Here is an 8,086-nt window from a genome sequence, read left to right on the forward strand (position 1 = left end):
GATAAAGTGAAGTCTGATGCGCAGTGTCCAATGTAGTTACTGCAGCTCTCTTCTTTATAGGCACAAAGGGTAAAAGATTTTGTCAGCTGAAGATAATGTATGGTCTGAACTGTTTATCAGTTCCCTGACCTGGGCTGCAATAACCAGCATGTTTCCTGAATTAAGCAGGTGGATGGCACAGCTCCCATAGCGACTGGAGCCTGGCAGCTCGCTGTGATAAAAGCAAGAGCTCTTTTCTGTGCCTGCTCTTGTAAAAGAAGGCAAGCAGAGCACAGAGTCTTTGTCCTTCAATGCAAGCAAACAGGAAATCTACTGCTTAGTGCCTGAAAGGTACTGGAATCCGCAGGCCTCTCTGTAGGTGACAATCACATGTGCCCAAGAAATCAGCATCTGTTAAAAGGTTCCTTGTGCAGGAATACTTTCAACGCGTTGTAAAATTGAAATTTACTGGTGATTTTATACTCTGAATGCACTGTAAATCTCTGGAATAATAGAATGAAGGGTAAATATTTTTTTCCCTCTGGAAAGAAAATGAACTCACAAGAAAGTAAATATCTTAAAAATTAAGACTGGGAGTATTTGTGGTTTTTTCCTTTCTAGACGTTGGTGAATGATTTCCTAACCGTAGATTTCATATTAATGTTAAAACATTTAAGAAAAAAAAAATCATAGTATTTTGTGGACCATTACAATTTCCTTATTTTTTTTCTTTTATGATAGAAAAATATTTTCTAGGGCCAAAGAACTTAAAAAGGTTTTTCCAGAAGCAAGTCCAATGGTGAGTATCCCTTTCTGTACTTTGTTTCTTTGGTTGATTTTGGTTTAGTTTCTGTTTTCGTTTAAAACTTTTCCTTCTAATTTACTGATTGCCTTATTACAAGCATACTGGAGCAAACATAGATTTCAGTTATAAGCTACCATTCTTTTGCAATAAGTTGCAGTGTTACTTTATAAAGCCTCAAGAGATACTGAGTGCAGGTTCTGTTTCTGGCACTGCCAGTTTTTGGTGGCTAGAAAATGTGCTTTCAAGTGTAATTGTAATAAAATGAGAAATACATGATATCAGGGTGAATTTGAAAATTTTGATCAGTGTGTGACTATTACAAGTTTCTGAAATCTCTTCTTACACCTTCTGCTTTTTGAATTCCATACTGCTTGACCAAAACAGATTTAGTGCAGAGATTAAACCATAGAGTAGGCATAGGACCCTGTACAACTTATGCACAACTTACATTAATTCTTTATTTCTTTGTTTGCAGCATGCTTATATTTGATTTACAGACAGATAAGGAAAACTCTCAAGTAAGTAAATACCTTTTGATTTTTCATGAAGGTTATTATTGCCTTCTTGTGTAGTATGTTGGAAATATAGAGAAAATGAAACAAGTTTACAATTTGCTGATTTGTTGAAAAATCTGTTTACTCGTCTCCATTAAAAAAAAAGAAAAAAAAAAAAGTCCTTCTATCTCTTAAGAACCAATAAAGGAATCCATCCTCCTAGAACTGAAAAAATTAATGGAAAATACCAGTATAGAAATGAATACATTATAAAAAGAGAGACAAATGTAAGGAAAAAAAATAAATACATAAAGGTTTATTTTTGGAGAGGAATAGGTGGAAAATTGAGGGAAGTAACAAAAAATGTATTGTCTTCATACTTACACTGCACAGTGATACAAAGTAAAACATTTAGTAGGACAAAATGGTAATTTTGTAAAAAAGTCCCCAACAAAACCAAAACATCCAATTGACTATTTGTCTTCAGTAATTATTACTGCATCCTTGTAGAAGTATTCTGTATTCTAAGTGACTATATTCTAATTCAACTAATCTGGTTTAAGAAATATTTTGTCCAAAGAAGAGCTTAATATAATCTTGTAGCTATGTTCAAATTTTTATAATTTAAGCAGTTTTCTGCCTATTGAGAAAACCCCAGTTCTTTTACCTATTGCTCTCCTCTATAAGTTTTTAGGTGGTATTTCCTGTCAGTAGCAGCTTCAAGGATTATCTTCATGAAATCTTTAAATGTTGTTTAGGTTTTGAATAGTTTAAACCTAGGAATCAGTCATACAAGTGTAGATGAAAGAATGAGTTGGATGAGGCTTTTATAAACGCACACGTGAACACGTGCACACATGCAAAATCTGGTTCTGTGAACTGGGTGGGTTCAGGGCACCAGCGAAATACTGAGGTCAAAAGAGTTAAACCATTTCTTCCATTTTCTTTAGCCCAAGTTGCTCCAGACATCTGTACATCGTTTTCAGTACATAACTCATCAAGCTTGTGCTCACTTTTCAAATTAGGGAAAATACTCTTTTTCTAGACTCAACAGGAGAACATGGACAGTGCAACCCAACATCCCTTCCTCACCTCCTTAACAGTACACACAATCAGGACTATCAATTATTGATTTGTTTGATAACCAGAAGAACCAAAATTCAAAAGAAATACTGATTGGATTTTATTGATTAGTTTAACAGGGTTTTTTGTTTCTCCTCAAATTTAATATTTTTAGTGCAGTGATTGATTCAGGATTGATGATAACTTCAGTCAGCCCCTTGAAGGTTTTAACAGTTTTAGAAAAAGATGAATGCTGAAACAAACGGCAGTATTTTTACAGGGTTAATAGTAAAATATTGAAGCTTGTTTTATTTTCTTCCTCTCTTCTCTCCCTCCCCCCCCCAAAAATTATTAATCTGACTTATTGAACACATATTGCATCTTTATGAATATATAGTATTCCTTCCAAAAATTTTAGTCTAGCTTAACTAGTCCTGTTACAACACCACCCCCTCTAAATCTCCTATAAAAGGATCATACAGAGCTGCCTTGTTTTGTGATACAACAGAGTGAAAAAAATTCTTCAAAGAATTCTTATTTGCTTTCACCTGGGAAACCTATCATAGCTTCTTCAGCTACAATAAATGAATACTAATTTCACTGTCAGCAGGAATTCAGCCTTTCATTATTTAGATAAATTCACCTCTGTATTTCAACTGTAACTCAGTGATGTCAGGAACCGAAAATAATGAAAAGCTGGGTCTTTTACAGACATATGAAAGCAGTATCATATAAGAAGCACAAAGCACTTCTACCTGTGGAGTCTACTAATGGCTTCTAGATGAAATAGGAGCAAATTGGTTATGAAGAATCCAGGTTAAAAGTCTAGAAATTCATAAACTTTCAAATCAGGACAGGGCTGGTATGTAAGTTAATGGGAAAAATGAACAGCCTTTTCTAATTACCACCTCCATTCCAATCCTCTCTGCTTTCTTCATTTTAATCACTTCCTGTATAAAAATACAACTTTTGATCATCTAAGCAAAATGTTTGCCCTCTGATTTTGCTTCTGCTCTCTCTCTTACATAGAACTTGACCATTAGCTGGGTTAATTCCACATGGGTTCTAGTCAAGTATTTAAGCTTTTTTCCTTCCTTCTCAACACACTCATAGATTGCTATTACCAGAGTCTCTGCCCCAACTCTTCAATTTTTCTCTGTGCCAGCCATTTTTTCTTCTACTTCCCTGGTGAAAAGAAAGTTTGACATAAAATAGCAGTCAATTCTGATCAGTGTAAGGGTATCTCTAGGTATTATTTGATTAGTCAGCTTGCTTTAATTCACTCATCTGCACCTTTTTTTTTTTGGCATATCTTGATTTCAGTTTAAGCTCTATCATCCACAAACAAAACATGTGAAGCACAGCTGCTGGTGCAATCAGGAGTTGTCAAATGCAAGGACAGTTGGCCATACCTCCCTCTGCAAGTCAGGGTTCGCATGAAATACCTTCCTCATTCTCTCCAGGTAGTGAACAGCAGGAACTTGCAATTGAGGACATAGAAATGCTTCACAGAACTCACTCGACCTAACTTTAGTTCTTGAAAACACAGTTTGAGAGAGTGGGAGTGGCTGAGTGCATTTCTGCTTGGTTTAGTTCAGTTGGATTTGCTCGTTAAGTAAAGGTAGAGGATTACCTCTACCATAACAACTACAAATATCATGCAAGACTTACTGAACCACACCAAAATATTATGATCTCTGCCTTCAACAGAGAGCAATCAAGATGAAGAATGAAAAGGAACACAGAGCATCTGGGTGTAATCTTGTCGGATCTCAGGATCTCAGGACTGAGGTGCCGAGCCACCGAGACCACCCTTGGGGGGCTCGGGAGTCCTGGAATGTTCCAGAAGTGTCTGGTGGCTGGACTTTGATCCTACACAGGAGACGACACCTGTATGAGGACAGGAGGGTTTCACCGGGGTGAATGGTGAAGGGATTGGTTAATTAGAGGGTGAGACACAGGGTTTAGGATTTCTGTACAGGGGGGTTTAGAGAAGTAAGATGGAGGAATTGGGGCGTGTCCTGTCCTTCTTCTTCTTCTTCTTCTCCTCCATCTTCTGTGGTGATGGTGGCACTTTGGGATTGGTCATTACTGAAAGTGCACCGGGCAATAAGAATAAATGGTATTGGGGAAAAATGATAAATATTGTACACGTAACCATGGGTATAAAGATAGGTGACTGTCCGGAGGGCAGCACAGTGTGCTCATGGCTGGCTGCTGAGCAGAGCTCTGTCGGGCCGAGAGAAAATCTTTTAGATAAACAATTAATAAACATAGAGACCGAAAGAAGAACTGAAGCCTCTTCTCGTCCTTTGATACGCGGGCTGCCCCAAGGCCACCCCGGGCCTTTCCAGGCCCTTCAAACAGCTGAGAAAACCCAACATAATCTCTCTTATTTGACAATAAAACCTCTAAGAGAGACAACTTAATGTTTTAGAGAGTCTACTTAATGTCATCCTCAAGGCATGCCTTTAAAAAGATTCAGTTGTTATAAGATAGCCTAAACAGTGAGTACATGATCATCAGGTTAAATGGCTGTTTCACTGTCTATTTGAACAGGAGGGGGGAAAATCCAAGTAAAATACATGTTTATGGTGACAAAAAGGCATGGCAAAATAACCAGGATGATATTAGCAACTGCCATATCCCAGGAATGGCCACATCCTCCACCAGCTGTATCACTAAGAGTCAGTGCTGATGAACACCATTCTTTTTGTGTACAACATGAATGACAGAATAGAGAGCTTTTTCCTGAGTACAAGCTGGAAAAAACCCACAAAGCGTCTGCTGTCACTTTTTCTAATGGTTGCTGCTGTCATTTTATGTAGAAGGTTTATCTGGAGGCTACTGTCAAGTGTCAGAATCCTGTTGTGCCAACAGTGCAGAAAAATACAATCAAAAAGATTTATTTCTCCAAGTTCTTCATAAAAATGTCCATATTTCACCCTACACAACTTAGTCTAAGCACATAATGTCCGAAATTAGCATTTCAAAGTCTGAAGGACCTTACTGTGGCCATGACAAAAGGCAAGTTCTCTTCTTCCTCAGAACAGCATTTTTTTCTTTCAGAGCCTGGGTGCCACCTTTCCTTGGTATTTAAACTGACATTATAGATGGGAGGCTTCCATAAGCACATGTCCCAGCCAATTCATGTGCCTTGACTTCATTTAGGTTAGAAGCTGTTCATAAGGACCATTACTACTTCAGTAATGAATGAATATAAGTTTAAAAGCATTGTATTAGGCAAGATTTAAATATTTCTGATGGAAAAAAATGTGTAAGTGCTCCTGATAAAAGATAACATTAAGGCCTCCAGATAAACCTGCTATATAAAATGAAAGTGAGCATATAACTTCTATGTAATTTTCTTAAAAATTTTAGGATCTATCCAGTAACTAAATTATTATAAAACTTAATTTTATTCTGTTGCTTTGAAAATAATATCTTCCTTTTTTTGTTTGGTTTTTTTTACCTCAAACAGATCACAGATCTACATGAAGGAGACATCTAATCCATTAATTTCAGCTTGGTTTCCTAGGATGGCAGATTGGTTGTTTCTGTTTGTTTTCACTTGACTCCTCTGTTCAGAGCCACCACCTTTTGGCAAAGTTGTTATCATATGCTGGATGCGATTGCTGGAAAAGAACTATTTCCTGAAGTCTGCTATAGCTGCTGCTAGGGATGTCAAAAAGGGAAAAATTTTTCCATGCTGCTAGAGAATAAAAGCTGCTAGAATGTACAGTTCTGCCTGGATGACTTACATGGATTTAAATATATTTGAGCTCTGTTCCCTCCCCATGTTGTTGACCGTAATTTCAGGGTTTTTTTCTGCTGCAGGATATTTCTACACTGATTGCATAGCATAATGAAAGAATTTTTTCTTAATATCAATTACACAAAGAGTGAAATAGAAGATAACAGGAAATATCCACATGGAAATTACCCTCAACTGAAAAAAATATTTTGTTTTAAAGAACTGACTTACAATTTTGTTAATTATGAAGTCTTTTTATGAATGAGGAGAAACAAAACAAGAACTATTTTTTTTTAATTCTACAAAAAATTTAATTGGGTGAGAGCAAAAAAATTAGTTTCAGGCATTTCCTCCAAGTTCTTAGGTCTGGCTTAATCAGTTTCTTTTGGGATAAGACAAAGTATATTAATACTTGCATACTATAAACACATGCAAAAAGATAATAAAAAGAAAAGGAAAAGAAAAAAATCCCCATCACTTTTTCAATTTCCTGCAGTTAAATTCTTTACAAAAAAACCCCGATGAACATAGTATTGCTTTTCATGTGCCAGTTTGGCCCAAGCTATGTTACACCAGCTGCTTTGCTAAGTCAGGCTCTTCATAGACGGCAAGAAAAATGAGGAAGATTGAAGACAGGTGAGAAGAAAAAGACAGCAATAGAAATCAACACAGCAGGGAGGAAAGAGCAGAAAACTTCTGTTCACACTTCAGGAAGATCTGCAGATGCAGCCACAAAGATGATGTGGTGGCTGGTGCCGTCACTTATTTTGTCTGCAGAGGACGTCTCAGAAGATCAAGGGGAAAAAAAAACCAAAAAACCAACCATTAAAAAAGAAGAACTGCAGATTTTAACATTCAGACAGTTAAAGCCTACAGTTAAACAGTATAGTGATATATATATACATATATCTCCTCACATGAAGCACATTGTGGTTAATGAATTTTAATTGTATTATAGCTAATACATGTGTTTGTGATCATCTGTCAGATGCCTCAAAACCGGTGACCCAAACAGAAAATTGTTTGATAGCTATCAAGTTGCAATAGCAAGGTAGATGTTACTTGCTGTAAAAACAAGGCAATAAAGCTGAGGGCTCTTTTGAGATTTTATCAAAGTCCCTTCACCTCAAAATTCTAATTTGTGGGAGATTAAGTGCTCCATTGCACTGGATGCATTTGTAAAGCATGGTAAATGGAAATGCTAGTCAATGGTTCATGGTCTAAAATATTCAGAAAAAATACTCTAGGCACCTATAAAGAAAAAGAGGAAGCAAGACAACACATCTTTCCAAATTAGGAACTTCTTTAGCACTCAAACAGATTTAAATCTGAGGAACACAGAAGATATAAAGAGATAAATAATTTAAAGGGACACAGGCAGATCATAACTTTTGGGTTATTTGTCTGATTGATTAATTGATTGATTGACTGATTGTTTGTTGGAGTGTGGGATTTTTTTTTGCTCTGCCTCTGAGGATGTTGTGACTAAAAAATACTTACATTAGAATTAATTATTAATGAGCAATACAAACCTAATAAAGAAACTGAAATCAAAGTGTTATTGTGTAGTTTTAGAATCAAATTATGGATCTTAGACCTCTCTACTGTCTACTAAACACAAAAATATCTTACCACCTTGAAAAATTACTATAGAATATTATTATTTTCTGAGTGTCTGTGAGAAAGAAAAATTAAAAAGACATTTTAGTTCCTTAAGAAAAAAAAAAAGTGTCATATTTTGATGTGGTGTAGGGAGGACATTCCTTCTTGATTTTCTTGGCTTTAATAGCCTACTATATACAGCTAATGAAAATATATTAATTCAGATGCAATGTTCTTCATAGTATTTCCATATTTGTTTTTGCTTTCTCTCTACATAAGGAAAGAATTATATATTAACTCCAGAGAAATAATCCATATATAATTAATTCTTGCACTGAACATCTGTGATTTTGCCACTATTTTTACTCAAGCATAGAGATAATAAGAGTT

At 36.0% G+C, this 8,086-nt stretch overlaps 1 long non-coding RNA gene across 1 annotated transcript; it reads left to right on the top strand.

Annotated features, from left to right (window-relative positions):
* Nucleotides 1-250: 250 nt before the first annotated feature.
* On the top strand, nucleotides 251-7,538 carry LOC135446306 (uncharacterized). The gene is made up of 4 exons (XR_010439719.1): nucleotides 251-330; nucleotides 721-778; nucleotides 1,260-1,302; nucleotides 5,822-7,538. It is a non-coding gene; the product is annotated as an uncharacterized LOC135446306 (long non-coding RNA).
* Nucleotides 7,539-8,086: the final 548 nt, after the last annotated feature.

Source organism: Zonotrichia leucophrys, chromosome 3 (genome assembly GCF_028769735.1).
Source record: "Zonotrichia leucophrys gambelii isolate GWCS_2022_RI chromosome 3, RI_Zleu_2.0, whole genome shotgun sequence".
NCBI lineage: Eukaryota > Metazoa > Chordata > Aves > Passeriformes > Passerellidae > Zonotrichia > Zonotrichia leucophrys.